This window comes from Perca fluviatilis, chromosome 8, assembly GCF_010015445.1.
Source record: "Perca fluviatilis chromosome 8, GENO_Pfluv_1.0, whole genome shotgun sequence".
In the NCBI taxonomy this organism is placed as follows: domain Eukaryota; kingdom Metazoa; phylum Chordata; class Actinopteri; order Perciformes; family Percidae; genus Perca; species Perca fluviatilis.
The window spans coordinates 31,774,215-31,793,530 of record NC_053119.1 but is presented as its reverse complement, the minus strand read 5'-3'; the positions used below and the strand labels follow the sequence as shown (position 1 = coordinate 31,793,530).

General features: G+C 38.8%; 1 protein-coding gene and 1 long non-coding RNA gene across 2 annotated transcripts in view; both read right to left on the bottom strand.

Moving 5' to 3' along the window:
* Positions 1 to 19,316, bottom strand: part of LOC120564412 (spondin-1-like) — a 483,039-nt gene that overhangs the window by 427,231 nt on the left and 36,492 nt on the right. The gene's annotated exons all lie outside the window — the stretch shown is intronic.
* On the bottom strand, positions 2,073 to 4,437 carry LOC120564416. The gene is made up of 4 exons (XR_005640101.1): positions 4,394 to 4,437; positions 3,909 to 3,997; positions 3,425 to 3,569; positions 2,073 to 2,099 (listed from the first exon to the last, which is right to left on the bottom strand). It is a non-coding gene; the product is annotated as an uncharacterized LOC120564416 (long non-coding RNA).

Genomic DNA, 19,316 nt, shown 5'->3' with positions numbered 1-19,316 from the left:
ATTTCCATAGTACATACTTTCACTTATATTACGGATACAAATATGCTTCTAATATGATGATACCATGTACTTTCACTTATATTACGGATACAAATATGCTTCTAATATGATGATACCATGTACTTTCACTTATATTAGTGACACAACTATGTTTTTTATACAGCCTGCACATATATTTGTACTCATTCCACAGAACACACAATTCCAAGTCTTTTCAAATACAAACTTTACTGAATTCCTTTTTCAGAAAATACTTGACAAGTACAAACAAGTACAATCTTTTCAAGTAAAAACTTTTAATTTCATTTAACTTTAGACTTTATTTTCTTTTTAAAACCTTTTCAAAGTGCTCACCTTTTTCCCTCAGTATTACATTTTCAAACATTTCAAACATTTCTAAACTCACTCACTGGGGAAACACATTTCTCATTTTAACAAATTTTTAAGTAACATTTTTCCTGAACATTGCCAGTCTTAGTTCTGCCATCTTCCCATTCAGGGCTGTTCCGATCTGGCCAGTCGAACAGCCGAAAGTGCTGTTGACATAACTGCATCTGAGAAGGTAGATTTTAAAGAAAAAAGTTTTAAGTATAAAGCAGACAAAACACTGGTGGATAAACTTATCACCAAGATAAAAAAAATCTTTATTGCAGTTTCTTCTAGTGCAAGTCAGTAAAATGGAGTGACAAAGTATAGTGAGTAGTGCAGAGTCCCACACTTACACTGCAATCAGTGTGTAAGCATGGCAACCAGTTTTGCACCAATTTAATTTGCAGGCGAGATAGTGCCAAAACACCACCACCTCTCATCGAAACTAACTTTTTTGGGAACGCGAATGTGAATTTGAACATATACATTGAAAATTCTGGGATGCACTACCTGCAGCCCCATGAATGATTGTCCATTTGTTCACAGATATCTCCATGGGTGTGGTTCGACACAGGGCACGAAGCCAAAAGGGGTGGTGGTAGCACAGAAGTTAAAGGGATACACTTTTTTGGCTCATTTTACAACTCCCCCAGAGATAAAAAGTTGAGGTTTATCATTCTCGAATCCATTCAGCCAAACTCCGGGTCTGGCAGTACCACTTTTCCATTAGCATCTCTTTCAAAAAAGAAAAGAGTTTTGATATTTTTCCTATTTAAAACTTGACTCTTCTGTAGTTACATCGGTACTAAGACCAACGGAAAATTAAAAGTCTCTCATTCCTGCATAATAATCAAGGAACGTGCGTCCGTATTCATGTGCAGCAGGCGCAATGATATTACGAGAGCGCCCGAAAATAGTCCCCAGCCAATCCCCAGCTAGATAACTTTACGTCGTCACTGGCAAGTTTGTGTTTGCGCTGCATAATATCATTGCGCCTGCTGCACCTATACGGACGCGACAGATCCTTGATTATTACACAGGAATGACAGTATAGTTCCTAGCCATATAGGCCTGGAAAATCGCAACTTTTCAAAGAGATGCTAATGGACTCGTAAGAATCAATGATCTATGCTAAGCTATGCTAAAAGTGGTACTGCCAGACCCGGAGTTCAGCTGAATGGATTCGAAACGGTAAACCTCAACTTTTTATCTCTGGGGAGTTGTAAAATGAGCCTATTCAAGCCTATTAGTATTCCTTTAAGGAACCTGGCTAGTATGCCAGTAGCCTGGAATTTGTGAGTTTCGAATCCCAGTCACCACTGTTGTGCCCTTGAGCAAGGCACACTAACCCTAAGTTGCTCTCGAGGAGACTGTCCCTGAACTAATTGACAGTTGAAAAATGTAAGCTTTGGATAAAGGCGTCTGCAAAATGCATAAATATAAATGAAGGCTGAGTGCGTAGGTAACCACTTTTAAAGTTGACTTCGCTCAGCATTGGAAAATGAATCATCTACAGTCATGTACAGCTCTGTGCACAGGATTTTAAAATGTTGTCAGCCCAGTAGCTGATTTGACTGAGTCTAGGCTCACATCACTTTAAATACAGACCTGTGGCAGATGATGTCAAATAGCGAAATCATAACTTACCCATTATAGCTTTTACTTTTATTTCATCCAGGCCGCTTCTTCTTCTCTTTCCTATCCCCCCTTTGAAACCTTGGATTCCCCTCCTGAGGGAAAAAAAGTTGTTTCTCAGGATGAAAAATAACCAGTATATAGTTTACGTTTTCATTATCAGCAGCATGACAATCAAAATGGTTGAAAACAGACACATACACACAGTCGGTCCATTTATATTGCGCTTTTCTACTCCTACGAGCACTCAAAGCGCTTTACAATGTATGCCTCACATTCACCCATTCACACATCAGTGGCGGAGGCTGCTATGCATGGTGCCAACCTGCCACTGGGAGAAGTTTGGGGTTCAGTATCTTGCTCAAGGACACTTTGATGGGGTCAGGCAGAGCGGGCTCGAATCAAATGGTACCTCTACCATTCGCGCCACCATCGCCCCTTTAATCAAATTATTACTAATAATCAGGCTAAGACCTGAATTCCAGTATAAGGCACGTAACACAAATCCTATGAAAATGTTATATATAGGTTCCATTGGAAGAAGGGGCAGAAGGCAGACAACACGGCAAGCAGGGTTCCTCCAGTCCAACTTCAGTTCAATTGGTGTATACTGTACATGCACAAGTTATTTGACTTTCAATTGCATTATCTGGGTGTCTTAATCGGAATAAGGGTAGACCAGTTTGGTTTGATTCCAATCAGTTCAGTAAGGTAGTTTTCGAGCCAGAGGGTTGGTCGCTACCATCTAAGGCAGTGGTTCTCAAACTTTTCGGTCATTCCCCACTTTTGAAGATGGAGGATCACACCTATTCTCGAGGACGTGAAAAGGAGTCACCAAGGAAGCGAAAAAGAGAATTATAACGACAACGCGACAGGAAAAACAAGACCAAAGTCAATATTGGAGTGGCCTCATGAGGAACAAGGATTTTAAAAGGGAACGCCAAAAGTTGCCTGCTTTCTTCTCGACAGGTAATTCAGCCTATTCGTCTAAATCTATACAGTCTATGGTGTAAATTCGAAGTTTTATAGTTGCTTGGCTAACTATAGCATGGTTGTGCATAACGCTAGAACGACGTCTAGGATACTTTTCCTTGCGCCGATGAAAAAGAATTGTCTAGGCTACGTTGTAACATAAATCTGTGTGCTATGACGGATCACAGGCAAAGGACACTCTAAATTGTAGTTATTTTTTTTCATTGCTTTTGCTTTGTACTGGAAGCCTTTACATGAAACGGCCACCGTAGGAGTTAAAACGCGCTCGGAATGGAGGGGCTAGAAAGTAATATTCAGTAGGTTGTCATATAGAATTTCACCGCTAGATGGGAGAAGTTTTTACACAATGTAGCTTTAACATAACAAATGTGACCATAGAATAAGCATTTTTAACCACACTCTACACTACTGCACAGACAATACTAACCTCTCAAATTACTTTTGACGAGTGTTTCAATGTCAAACACCCCAAGCAGCAAAATCCTTGCCATTGAAGTCCCACTGGATGCCTGGCAAGCAGAGCGCCACACACTTCGCGGTACGTAAACACCTGAACCCGGGACAATTTCTTCCTGTTGAACAAAATAAAATTGATAGGCTTAAAAGTCTTATTTCAGTATAGTAAACAACATATCCAGCATTCCAGATTTATGTACAATTGACTGTTGAAATTGGTCCCAATAGTATTATGACAAGCATTCCTGGTCCCTACTGTCAATGTTGGAGATTTCATATTATCAATAAGTAGTGTCAAAAAGAGCAATTGCCACAAGGTACCAGGAAATTTGGGAGATTAGATTAGGACAAATTTACAGTAAACTGTATTCGATTATGACCAATTAATATAGAAGACAAGGTGATTGCAAGCAGTTCACATACTTTCCAACAGCACTGCATAAAAAAGTACTCACTATTTGAACAGGGTTTGAAGGGCTGGGGAGAGACCCTGGACTGCCGAGGTGCATGGAGCTATTGAGCATTTCTTTTATCTGAGGTATCTCTGCATCAACAAGAAAAACGGATGTGAAAGACTGTAGCCAATAAGTATAAGAATAGAAGTATACTCTTTTGATCCTGTGAGGGAAATTCAGTCTCTGCATTTATCCCATCAATGTATTAGTGAGACTCACTGTTGAAAACATCACGCTTCTTATCAGTCCTTTTAAAATAATGAGGCCATCCTTAAAAATATTGCAGTAACAGCAAAAAAAGAAGAAAAAAAGGGTCGGTAGGTAGGTCTATTTTTTTTTCTAGATTCAATGTAAAAAAAGTTAAATTTTTGTCATGGGGATTAAATAGCGGTCGATTTGTTATGATCTGGCAAAATAAAAGCCCAATTTATTTAAGTTTTACTGTGTGTATGTGTGTGTGTAGAATGGAAATATAATACATTTACCTGTGAAGATGAATTTTTTATTTCAAGCAATTCTTGACGATACAAGTGAGAGCTCGTTGTCACTATTTTCTGCTTGTTCTTCCAAGGAAGCTAGGAGTTCCGCCCCTTGATTGTGAATGGCAGCCTGTGGCAACATATAAATGTTTTTTTTCTAAATTAAAACATACAAATTATTGCCGTAGTTATATATATCATTATGCTTACAAGCTTACTGTATGATATTTTTGTCCCAAGCCACCTAAAATTTATAAACAATAGTGTTGCTTGGGAGGGGGGATGCGGCATATTTCAAATGAGCTCCGGTTTTGAAGTACAAACAGGAAGCAAATCTGAGCAGCTTGTTTTGTAGTTTGTTTGTAGTATGGTACATAGTAGATATAAATGATATAAGATGGTTATACAGCAAGCATTTATAATTTGCATGGCCGAATGAAGTCTCTCTCTTATCTGAGTAACCATGAACGAATGATGGAGTATTTTAAAATAATCCATTCGATCACTCCTGTGTGATAATCAAATCCATTTTAAGTTAACTCAATACAATATTTCAACTTTCCACATCCACCCCAGCCCGTTTACCTTCAGGAATCAGAAGTACCGTGACTGACTACTGTAGCTACTGTCCTCGTTTAAATCAGTCAGACGGCGGGCTGCTGCGCTGAGCGAGTGGAAGGGGATCGAGCGGGATTCTTGGTGTCGATTTTCAGTCTCTGTTTAATGGTAGGCCTTAACATCTGTCAATCATACCACGCTTGCCATTTTGGGGAATTAACCGCGTTATGATTGGTTGAACTGTTCTTCTTTTGCTGCTGCTTGATTTGAGGACTGCGCGTGCACAGAGGTGTCACCAGGTTTTTGCGTAGTTTAAGGCGTACCAGCGTACTTTGAGGTCAAAATGGGTGTTTAAACGAGAAATAAGCCAAAACAATTCAAATCTCGTCATTTTGGGTACAGGGGTGTCGTCAAAATATCGTCTTTAGGGGGTAAAGAATTAACTGTTAGTACATTAAACAAAAACTCACTTTGGTTCCACTGACTGTGGCCGCGACGATGGGGGTCATCCTCATCCTCATCCTCCCACAGACGTTTGGCAACACGCAGTTCTCTTTCCCACAATGGCGTCTTCGAATCTTTCTTGACGTTTGTCCAACTTTCGCTCTAAAGTATTCATGTCTATTGCAGAGAAATATCAGTCACCATTGCCACTAACACTGATAGTTACCAACAAGTGTCTAAGTTAAAGAATAATGTAATGCCCACTCAATATGATATTATCACATTATCGGCGTTCCGATATGAGTGATCTATTTGTGATATTATCACAAATAGATCACTCATATCGGAACGCCGTTCATTAACGTTATCCTACATAACCTCGAGGTAACGTAGTTTTAGCAAGTCAGGGCTTGACATTAATTTTTTGAGGCACTTGTCCTTTACGTTTCACTTTTCCATGCACAAAAGTCACTTGTCCGGGTAAAGATTCATAATTTTATGATAAAACCGTTGAAAGGATCCAAACACTATCAGCATTAATAAAATACTAAGTCAATATATTGAGATACTAAGTCAATATATTGAGATACTAAGTCAAAAATTACATTATAGAACGGCAAAAACGACCACTGGATGGGAACGGTGTATTTTACAACAACGAATGCAGCACGAGGTTGGCGAGGCCAATTTCAAGTGAACGCAACATCTGTGTTGTTTTTCCGACGACAACAGCAGCTGCACACTGTCATACGTTACTCTCCAGTGAAATACAGATAGACATATTTTACACCGTTTAGCTGTCAGCATTTTTAACTCTCGACGGCACTCTAGCTGCTAGTTAACGGTAGGCTAACTTTACCTGCTGCCAAGTGTTGTTTTAACTAGCATGACATGCGGTGATGTTTCGGTTGCCTCTAACGTCCGTTTTCGGAGCATCAGACAGAAGCATTTCAGTGGCACCAAAATCTGCGTTGCAATACGGTCCGGTAGATAACGGTCGTTAAGGCACCGGTGACGTATTAGCACCGGGTCTCTCATTTTCTGTCAACGATGTGGCGAGGAGGTAACGTTAAGGCACAGTTAGCAAGCTAACGTTAGCTAACTAACACCGGCTGGTTCGCCGTGCTTTCATGCTGCATTGCTTACAGAGAATGAGCTGAACAGCGGCCTGGGTGTAACGTTAGCGGCCCCGCTGCCCGGTTAGCGGGGAAAAATGTAGCTATTGTTTCAAATCGGTAAAAAATCCACTTTTCCCGGACAAGCGGACAAGCCTTAATGTGGCAAGTCAAATAAAGATTTTTGCCTCAACAAAACTAAACACATATAACGTTAACTAAACACATTCTTGACAACGTAGTTTCGTTATAAAATTATCTATTTATGTTAATGGAGCATATGTCCCTGTGTAACTAATACAAAGCAGTAAAAAAAACGTTAACTTACCTCCAACTGATTGAACGGTAGCCATATAAATGGGGAATCCACCTTTTGGTCGTTTTCCCACACCCCACTCGACGGCAAATTCGTCTTCGTAGGTAATCACGCCGTTTAAAAAACTTTCCAGATCAAAATTTCGTATGAATTTAATGTGAACAATACTAAATTTCCCCTCATCGACCCGGACACCATTTTACAAAGCGCATACATGTCTTCTCCTTGTCGCGTCGTTAACGTTTTCTCAGGTTGTGCGGGTGTTGCTATAGTGACAGAACTGGTTACTACCAGAGCCGTTAGCCGCTCTGGTTACTAATAAAAACAAAACAATTCTCAATAAGAAAAATGTTAATGTTTAAAAATCAAAACCAATATGTTATTATTATTATTATTATTATTATTATTATTATTATTATTATTATTATTATTATCTTACATTCATTATTTTTCTATTTTAGTTATTTTAGTTTTTAGATCAGATGGCCGTTACCCGGGGGTAAGGGTTAGTGTTTTGCTACGAAAGCAAGGTTCAAATATAGATGAAGAGATGGTAAATTATATTTTGCAAAGGAATTCTGAAGATTTATGTTTTATGTTTTTCTTTTCTTTTCTTTTTTTAGAAGAACTGGTTTAATGAAGATAATTTAAGTGTAGGTAAATATATTATTCTGACATGCACTTCATTTCAGAAGGTGGCGGTAATGCAACCAGACGTTGTTTGCCAACTGCCATAAAAACAAGAAGAAGAACAATAAGACAGTGATTTCAGAGTCAACTATGGAAGACGGTATTTTGATTTTAAGTTCATAATGGAGTATCGAAAATACCTTACCACGGGTGCAGCAGTTCCTGCGCGAACAGCACGTCGATGGAAAAGGTAAGTGCACAATATAGATAGCTAACTTTAAAAGACAATTACGTGCATAAGACATAACGTTAGTTACCTTAGCAATTATCGCTAGCTAACTTGAACTAGCAAGCAAGCATCCTTCGATTATTATTATTCGTTTCTGTTAAATTTAGAAAGCTTAAGAAAAGGGAAAACTTGAGTATTATTGACCTTTTTCGCATTTCATGGAAATTGTTTATGTATTACCAGGGGGTGGTCCATGTATTTGATTTTCAGTAAAAAAAAAAAATGAGGGAAATTACTTTTTTTTTATGGTTTATCTCTTCAACAGTTTGAAAACCAATAAAGAGAAAAGCACAATTCGTTTTTCATTTATTTGTTAAAAAAAATAAATAAATTAACGAAAAAGTACACGGAACGTTAGGTAGGTTCAGAGCCATAGAAAGATGGCTCTGGGTAGGTTTAAGTTTATTGTAGCTGTGCAAAGGAGACATAAAGGACATGTAATGTTAACCAGGAGAACAAATGCTGCTGTATCTAATGATTGGGGAAAAATAAGTATAGTAAAGTAAGTATAAAGTATACATTTGTAAATATGTGTTTGTACTGAAGTTTTAGCAACCTCAAACTGATGTTTTTTAAAAATCCGTTTATAAAAATATCTACATATATGTGTAAACATGGCCTTAAAGACAATAATAATATAATAAATTGCCAAAACCTGAAGGAACGGTCAAGCTTAGTGTTAAAATACAATGTTAATTTTTTCTTATTTTCTTCTTTCAGGTCAGCGGCATGTCCAGGCTCCCCAAGGAGAAAAAAAGTAAGTCACTTTACATGTGAACACAATGAAATTCTGTCTAATTCTACACTGATCTGTGTCAGGATTGTAGTCTACCTGCTACCATTTTTACTATTTTACCTGCACCAAATTTATAAATTCTAACTTAGTTATAACGTTATCTTTGCAGTGTATTAGCTCTAGCTCGTGTTTAGCCATTTTAAGTTGGCAAGTTATTGTACAAAAAAATCATGTGCTATCAGAGATTAAGGAAACCTGTTGAATTGAAATACTGCCTTGAAGCAGGGTTGGACTGAGACAAAAAATTGGTCCGGGCATTTTTGGCCCAGGCGGCCAACACCCACTGTGATTGGTCAGACATTAGTCGTTCCCTGCAGACAGTCCTCTTAAAATCTGCTTGCATTCTATGATAACAATTGCCTAGTGTTCTGTGTTCATGTGATAGTTTTGGATCCTTCAAGAGGGGTCTCAAGACTTATCTGTTGATCTTACACTTAAATAATTAATTCATTCTTGTAGTTATGATTTGTATATTTATGGTATTTTTTATTATTGATATTGTATTGCCATTATTGTTATTATTAATATTGGCTTAGCAACTTTAAAAACAGTTTACTGTTAATTTTAACTATTGTAAGATTCATATTTTGTCGCTTTGGACACAAGTGTCTGCTAAATACTATAACCATAACACTTCCCAAAAGCTACACTAAATCTGAGAGTAGTATATGCCCTGGAAAAGAGCACCAATACGAGAGAAGCTAATTAAACATTTCAAGGAACTCTGATGCTTGTATCAACACAAACTTTTCAGCTACCCAACAGGCTAACCGCTAGCATTTTCAATGTAAGCTTAAACAGTTAGGTTACCTGACAGCCACTAACTTTAATGTTACAGCCAAACTGCTTGTTGTTGTTATGATGTGACACACACGCACATGCATGCGGGCGCGCACACACACACACACACACACACAGCCTCCCTCCCTTCCTGAGAGTCCCTGTTAATTTGCCTACTCCTTACCACATCGTCATCTACTCTCTCTTTCATCTTTTCCTCACTCGTTCCCATGGCCGTGTCATGGTCACTCTCCTCCTTCTTTCTGCTTCTCTGTATATCCAGCCACCTCTCCTCCTCTTCTTCAGGTAATGCTGATGTTGAAGCAGCTACTACAGACCCAAACATGTCAGAAGTGTTGGCACATTTTGAGGAATCCGCCTGTAGATTCTTAATCTTTTTCTCCTCTAATTTCTCTGCACCTCCCTTGCACTTGGTGGTCGTTTGTCCATTTTAACGTGGATGCTAAACTTCCAGCATAACTATTACAGCTCACGTCTCAGGGCCGGGAGGCGTGGCCATAGTGGGATTCGTAAATTTGCGGCCCGGAGTGGGAAGGGGGTTCCTGGATTTGATTGGGTCAGGCCAGTGCCAATAAAGAAAATTAACCAATGGGCTGCAGTGAGTTCTTTATGGGCCGGCCCGGCCAAAAAATAAAAAAAGGCCTATTTATATCGGCGATTCGGCCCAAAAGTGCGTCGGCCCACCGGGAAAATGCCCGGTATGCCAGATGGCCAGTCCAGCCCTGCCTTGAAGTGATATTATTATTTTCATAATAATATGAAATATTGGTTTCCTATTTCAGGTATGTGATCCTGCACTCGTCTCCTCTGATCCTGCACTGAACTCACATGGTCCTGGTCCTGCACTTGACTCCCGTCATCCTGCTCCTGCACTCGACTCACTTAATCCTGATCCTGCACTCGTCTCACATGATCCTGATCTCGCACGCGTCTCCTGTGATCCTGCACTTGTGTCGCCTGATCCTGATCCTGCACTCATTAGTACTATATCGGTAAATGTTAATAGCTGTCTCTATATCTATAAATACTATAAATATTAAATAAAATAATATTATTATATTAAATTCTATAAACTACTCCCGGTCACATATTAAGGCTCGTTTTTGCTTATTTGTTTAGTTTCAACAAACCTGAATGTTAATTGTTATGCAAGTTTTACTTTATAATAGTAAGATTAATACACTTACTTTATCATTTATCAAACATGTTGAATTGAAATACTGCCTTGAAGTGATATTATTATTTTCATAATAATATGAAATATTTGTTTCCTATTTCAGGTATGTGATTCTGCTGTTACCCTAAGTGATCCTGCACGCATCTCCTGTGGTCCTGCACTCTACTCCCGTCATCCTGGTCCTGCACTACTCGACTCCCGTCATCCTGGTCCTGCACTTTCGACTCACTTAATCCTGATCCTGCACTTTCGACTACGCGGGATCCTGCACTCGACTTCGCAGGATCCTGCACTCGTCTCCTGTGATCCTGCACTTGACTCACATGGTCCTGATCCTGCACTGAACTCACATGGTCCTGGTCCTGCACTTGACTCCCGTCATCCTGGTCCTGCACTCGACTCACTTAATCCTGATCCTGCACTCGTCTCCTGTGATCCTGCACGAACTCACATGGTCCTGATCCTGCACTTGTCTCCTGTGATCCTGCACTGAACTCACATGGTCCTGATCCTGCTCTGTCTCCTGTGATCCTGCACTGAACTCACATGGTCCTGATCTGCTGCTCGTCTCCTGTGATCCTGCACTGAACTCACATGGTCCTGATCCTGCTTGCGTCTCCTGTGATCCTGCACTGAACTCACATGGTCCTGATCCTGCTCTCGTCTCCTGTGATCCTGCACTGAACTCACATGGTCCTGATCCTGCTCTCGTCTCCTGTGATCCTGCACTGAACTCACATGGTCCTGATCCTGCACATTCGTCTCCTGTGATCCTGGTCCTGCACTTTCGACTCACATGATCCTGATCTCGCCGCAGCGTCTCCTGTGCTCCTGCACTTGTGTGCCTGATCCTGCACTTATTAGTACTATATCGGTAAATGTTAATAGCTGTCTCTATATCTATGAATACTATGAATATTAAATAAAATAATACTATTATATTAAATTCTATAAACTACTCCGGTCACATATTAAGGCTTCGTTTTTGCTTATTTGTGAAATTTCAACAAACCTGAATGTTAATTGTTATGAAAGTTTTACTTTATAATAGTAAGATTAATACACTTACTTTATCATTGATATTTGGAATTGTTGGCTGAAATAAAATAATATTTTAAATTTCTTTGTGTGTTGCAGGTCTGTGAAGAACCTCCCTCTCATTCATACCACCAGTCCACCAAACCTCTACAAACACTTCCTGTGCAAATGGGCAGGTGCACGAGAACTGCTACTGTCGAGGGGATACAAAGAAAACAGCATGAGTTGCTACTTCTTGCTTTAAAACTCAAGCATGGACTGACTGATGAAGCTTTAGAAGACACACTTAAAGTTGTTAACGTTATAAGTCAGAGGCATGCTGTGTCATCTACCAAACATCACTTTTACAAAACTTTTGATGACTTGAAAAGAAATATTCAGTTTCACTACATATGTGAGGGATGCACAATTTCTGTAAACGTTGCGGAGAAAAAGTGGTTTGTCCTAACTGTCAATATTCTTGTAGTGTAGCCGATCACATGAAACAAGGGGCACTTCTTTATTGTTTTTCCACTAGAATCACAATTAAGGAATATGATGGAACAAGAGGAACTCTTCAGCCAGTTGACTAGGCCTAACAGTGGTGCTCACTCTAGCCCACTGACAGATATCATAGATGGTGAGCTTTACAAGAGGGTTAGCGGAAATAGTGAAGGCCAATCTGAGCATCAAGTCAATCTCACACTAACCTTTAGCTTTGACGGGGTACCTGTGTTTAAGAAATCTTCTTACAGTATTTGGCCACTTCTCTATACAGTCAATGAATTACCACCTGATCTGAGAGCAAAACAAGTCATGTTGTCAGCCTTATGGTTTGGTTCATCAAAGCCAAACTGTAACACATACTTATCACCATTTTGTGAAAGAATGCAATCAATTGCTTACTCATGGGTTTGAGTGGATCAGTGCAAATGGTACATTAGTGGCCGTTCCAAAGTATTTCCCTTGGTGGCAGTATGTGATTCTGTTGCAAGACCGATGATTCAAAATTTTAAGCAATTCAATGGAGAATTTGGATGTTCATACTGTTTACAAAAAGGTACAGTGGTTGAGAAGGGTCAAGGTCATGTACGCGGTCTATCCTTTTGAGTCTGATACTGAAAGCAGAAATCATGGTAGCAGCCTAAATTTCCTCGAGAGGCTATAGAAAATCACACTACTGTGAAAGGTGAAAGGACCGTCTATTTTGTCCTTGATCCCATCAGTTGACCTGATACAAGGTTGCGTACCTGACTACATGCAGCCTGTCTTCTTGGTGTTGCAAGATCTATGACTTATATGTGGGTTAGAAGTGACAATCATGAAAACCCATGGTATGTAGGAAAGGTGTATCCAAGAGATTGATCAAAAACTTCACCTTATCCAACCACCCTCCTGTGTTTCCAGAGTGCCTAGATCACTGCAAGAGAAACTATTGGAAGGCATGAGTGGTATATGTGGCTTTTCTACTATAGCATCCCAGTGCTTAAAGGGATCTTACCAGAGGCTATCTAATACACTGGACACGGTTTGTGAAAGGCTTTGGCATTGCTCTTAACTGAAAGTGTCACCTTGCAACAAATTCAGGAAGCAGACATCATGCTTAGGAGATTTGTGATGGAAATGGGGGATCTCTATGGTATACAAAATGTGTCCTATAATGTCCATCTCTCTCTTCACCTTGCACAAAGTTGTGCGAAACTGGGGTCCTTTATGGGCTCATTCAGCTTTCACATTTGAGTCATATAATCACAGGCTGCTCAAAATGATCAAGAGCACACAAGAGGGTCCTTTGCAGATTGCCAAAACATTTCAGTTACAGAAGGGTCTGCCCTTATATGCCAAGAAAACACTTTCAAATGCATCCTCTGAATGCATTTGCTTTCGGCGCTGAAGACTTAGTCAGTCCTACACACACCCAGAGTGCAATAAGGGGTTAAAGAGGTCATTGCACTTGGAGGCAGACATGAGAAAGTAAGACTTGAGCAAGATGACTACCTTGCCCTCCACAATGTAGCTTATAACATAGAGAGAACTTCTTGTCAGTTACCGTGACAGGGCAGTAATTAATGGTGAAGTTGCGCACTCTAAAAGACATTCGAGAGAGGAAGAGAAACTGCATGTTGTAGTCCTCACAGATAACAGTATTTTTCAGTGTTGATACGTTTGTTGTTGCAGACTTAGGAAGTGGAGAACCGCTGCTATGCCATAGGACATTATTTTTGAAACAAAGCGACACAGTTTTTTGCTTCATTTGTCAGACCCACACCACTTTGTTGCTGTTGGCAAAAGTTGGGGCATTTGACAACTGTTCCAGCTGCAGTTATTCAGAGAAAGTGTCTCTTTATGAATCTTCCAAACCTGAATGTTAATTATGTTTTTATGTTTTTGAATCGTAATGAGTTGGCGAATTGATTAAAAACAAAACAAAGGAGTCAAAGAATGGAAAACATTTTTACCCATGCAGACCAAATAGTGAAAACACAATCTTTTAGAGTTTTGAAACTTGTCAGTGAAATGCCAATTGATAGTTAAAAGAATATTGTCTAACTCTGAATACCTTGACATGAAATGTCAATAGGTTAAAAAGAATGAACTTATGTCTGATATCTAGTGGAGTCCTAAATAGTAAGAATACTGCCTGCACATGTCTGAATGTGGAATGTCACTTAATAGTTAAGAATATTGCTGTACTTCAAAATGTCATGTAATGAAATGCCAGTTAATAATAGAAATGTATGTACTTGTCTGAATAGTTTAAAAGATGATACTTAATGTCTCAATACCTCAAATGCCAATATTTAAAATTTAATGTTTTATATCTTATGTCTGAATGCCTTGTAATTAAATGCCTATAGTTGGAGATTTTTGTGTCTGTATTGTGTGAATACCAAATATAGTATTTTTAATACAATAATGCAGTGTTTTCTTTGTCATTTTTGACAAATACATCGACAAAAGTACCATAACCATATGCCATAGCTTTAAAAATGCATCAGTATCACATGCATGTATGTTTACATACATTTATTAAATATGTGGAAAACAAATATGTATGTCACATATTTATACTTAATGTTGTCCATATAACGAGAAACCAATATGATACTGTAATATATGCAGATATATGGTATCATATATGGATGAACTCAAATATTTTCTTCACATGTTTGGACACATAAATGTTCATATATGTTGCAGGCATATATTGTGTTCTCAGATAAGTCAAATATATGTATAGATATATGTCATGCTATTTAAAATATAAGTACATATATGGCCATATATTACATTTTTGTATGGGATGCAACGTAGCCTACAGTATATTCCCATCCAATTAGATTGAATTCGGTATTGATCACGTGAAAAATAATAACGGTAACTCCAGTGAAATTATTTGAAACTTGCTAGTGAGGACTAGATTAGGACCGTATTTAAGTTTCAAACTTCGCCCCCGCCCCCAGGTGTGTCTGTAAAACACGGACAGAGACAACTTCTCTCTTTTGATGCTTTACAAGCAACGTGAAACCTAGCTAACAGGTGAAGAACACAAACAACTAAATCACTAGCTAACCTACTTTAACTGTGCAGGAACTACAGACCAATACAACAACAGGCTTACATTAACTGACAACATAAGTTATACGACTTACAGTTCTCAAGGACGCACACACACCATCTCAACTGATTATCCTCCGGACAGCAGTCTCTCTTTCTTTTTTCTCACTTTTTTCTGTGTCGCGGTGTGAGGCGCGTGTCCGCGCTATTCTCCGACATTACGACCTCTTGTACAAAACTAAAGTAACGAGGCAATTTTTTAAATGTAAGGAGTAGAAAGTACCGATATTCGTGTTAAAATGTAAGGAGTAAAAGTAAAAAGTCGCCACAAATAAAAATAGTAAAGTAAAGTAGAAATATCCGAATAATCTACTTAAGTACAGTAACGAAGTATTTGTACTTCGTTACTTCCCATCTCTGTCAACTCGGCACATCATCATTTAAAATTGACTTTTTTTTAAATCTCTGCTCAGTCTAGGTCAGTCCATAGGGACTTGGGAACCGGAGGGTCACCAACGGTGGACAGAGTGTGGACTGGTAGCTGGTTAGCAAAGCATCAAACCCCCACCAGCTCGGGGCGCCATCCTATGGAAAGCCCCTTCACTCTAACATCTCTCTATTTATGCATGTATAGGTCCTGAGCATGTGTGTGTATTTCAGGCCCGTGTGTAATCTGAAAAAGTTGTAATTTCCCGTGTGGGATTATTAAAAGTATGTGAAAACAAAAAAGCAGCAGGAGCTATATGATGGAGAAAAAAAAAACGATGACAAGGCAGTGCTCAGCGTTGGGGAAACAATCGTGTCTGGCTACAATTACAGTACGGTGCAATTGTGCTGTCGGAATAGTAATTATTTTTGACAACTTCAAAAAGGCTGGCTCAATAATGGATGCAGTACCATCCACTATGAAACCACTGCTCCAACCTTCACATCATTAGATGCTTTTCCACGAGTAAGAGTGAGTTTACTGCAAACTTCAAAGAGCCAACCACAGTGTCGTTCAGACCAACTACATCTCCTCGCTCATTACTGGGGACTGTCCTGCCTGCTAACAGCGCTGAGTTGGAAAGTGATACAGCAATTGTTGTCAACCTTTTAGGACACTGTCTCATTGGTTAAACTCCCACTATCATTTTAACACTAAGGGTGTTTTCACACCAATAGTTTGCTCTGGTCCGAATCAGTTGATGAGTTTGTAGAGTTGGAGCGGTCAAAAGTTTGGACACACCTTCTCTTTCAATGTGTTTCCTTTTTATTTTCATGACTATTTACATTGTAGATTCTCACTGAAGTCATCAAAACTATGAATGAACTCATATGGAATTATGTACTTAACTGAAAACATGTCTTATATTTTACATTCTTCAAAGTAACCACCCTTTGCTTTTTTATTAATAAGGGAAAAACTTCCACTAATTAACCCTGACAAAGCACACCTGTGAAGGTAAAACCATTTCAGGTGACTACCTCATGAAGCTCATTGAGAGAACACCAAGGGTTTGCAGAGTTATCAAAAAAAGCAAAGGGTGGCTACTTTGAAGAATCTAAAATATAAGACATGTTTTCAGTTATTTCACACTTTTAGTGTACATAATTCCATATGTGTTCATTCATAGTTTTGATGCCTTCAGTGAGAATCTACAATGTAAATAGTCATGAAAACAAAAGAAACACATGAATGAAAGGTGTGTCCAATACCTGTACTATATATATATATATATATATATATATATATATATATATATATATATATATATATATACACAGTATATATATACACACACACACACATACATACATAGAGTTACGTAATGAATAAATAAATAAATAAAAAGCCTGGCGTCCCAATACAGAATAAATTCTATCCTAATATTAAAAAAATCGTATTTAAAAGTGTTAAGATTAGGGTTAGGTGCCTTGAAGGCAGCGGTGCGCGCTGCCTGGAAGAGAGCAGTTGGAGGCAAAAAAACACCATCCGAGCAAGAATATTTACTCCTCTTATTGGTCGGATGTGTCTGGAGAAAGAAAGTAAAAAACAGGAAGAAGGTCCTGTGTTCTGGACTTCCGATATTTCTTTGATCCCGGTGATCAAACCAGCTCATTTCATTTAAATAATCAGACATGTTGTTTCCGCACGGCGTTACTTACCGTCTGCTCTGGTTCACAAGACCGTTAGGCTCGCTGCTACGAGCGGTCTGTCTCAACTTTAGCTGCAGCTGGTTTGACCACGGAGACGTAAGGCGAGTTTAACTGCAGTCTATTTCTGTGAGAGAAACACTGCAAGCTGCTACAGTTTGCGTGTTCTGCTTGCATGTCAGATTGCAAAGCACACCTGACTACAGGAGATCAGCTCAGACTTGCAGAGTTTATATAGCTGGTGCGGTTCAAGGTCAGAACACGTTCTCACCTGCCCAAAGGAACCGCACCAGCCGGAGCAATCAAACTCTAAGCGGGATTCAACCGAAATAAACATGGCAGGTGTGAAAGCGTCCTGAGACAAATTAAATATGCTGTAACAGTATTGTATCATTTTTTATTAAGTTTTTCTTTTTAGTGCTGTTGTTTGTACTCAGACACTCAGAAGACCAGTCTGATAGTCATTTCTCACAGAGGACATGTTGAAATGTCACTGTAGGAAAAGCACAGGTGTAAATAATACAATGAATGATTGCATGCTGGCTCACTGTCACACTGGGCACTTGAAAGAACCGAGCCATTGTTAATGTAATTAGTAACACCTGTGCTTTTTATTTTAAGTCAGGGGAAAAGGGTCTATTGTTCATTCAGACAATCAGAGGGAAATTCTCAGTGGATTTTGTAAAATACTCTAAAATGACCAACCCTTTTTTAATCCCTTTTGATTGCCTTGAAAATACCTTTTGTACATATTTTTCAACCCCGCTACACAATAAATCCTCATTTACTGTTCTTTTTTATAATCATCAAATTGACTTGAATTGTAATGAAGCTCAAGCGTAATTTTTTCCAGGAAGACTTCTATGAATCACATTTCTCCCTCACTCCGACCTAAACAGCTGCAATGTCCTCAGCTGAATGTGGGCGTTTACTCTTTCGGTTAAACCAACCAGATTTTTGTTTTTTCAGGCAAAATCGATGCAACCCTCCTCCACCCCATTCACCTCCAGTTCTTATCATTCCCAGCGCCCAGCGTTCCTCCATCAGAAGCCCAGCTTTACATCACATCCATCCAGCTCTTCTCTTCCTTTATCCCTTCATCACGACCACCAGTGTTTAGACTCCATCAGGGGGATATGCCTATATATCCATGGCCTCTATACCCCTTATAATTTAACATTGCGATAGAGTCTAATCCCCAAAGATCAACCTATCATGCACCATGTTATGTTCTTATTTCACTCTCAAGTCTCTTCTGATTGAAATCACTTCATTTCAGGCAGTACATTTAAAATAGACCAGCAGAGTGAACCCACACTGAGACAATGTTCTCTTCACTATTTCTGATGGCAGCAGCGACAACAACACTCAGAGTGTATTTAAATTAAAAGGTCACAAAATGCATTTCACACAGGTTGCAGAAATTTACCAAGCCAATGTAGGCAATATTTTAAATGGTTATTTTTTTATATTGTGAGCCTTCTGATTAGCAGTCACTTCATCAGCAGCAAGATGCCAATATGTATTTTTATTGCTCAAAATCCCAATACACCACATCCCTCATAATTAGCTGTGTCTCTCTTCTGGGTGCATTAAGTACTTCTGGAAGAAAAGCAGTAGCAATTGTTGCAACTATGACCTCCAGCCATTTTCACATATTATTTTTTGACAGAGAGTGGGGTATTAACTTAAGAGGAAAATTGAATTTGAAACATGTTCACACTTATCTTAAACGTATGTGCATATAAATGTGTGGGGTGATTTTGTGGAACTGACTGAAGGAAGAAATCAAACAAAATGTAATATCAGACAGCTTTAATTTTTTTTTTGCAAGGTATAGAAATGAAGAAGGGGAATGTAAAGCACACTAATGGTGATGAATCTCCATTGGGCTGTGTTGTTGATTATCCATGAAAAGGATGGACATGGACGCTGGAGCAGAGACTTGGTTTATGTAATTGATTCAGTATTTTGTTGTTCATATTTAAATATTATATAATTATAATATACCTACGTTTTTTTGATTATCTTTACTATTTCACAAGGAAACTAATAATTGGGTTCTTAATGTTTGTATTGGTATTTGTACAGT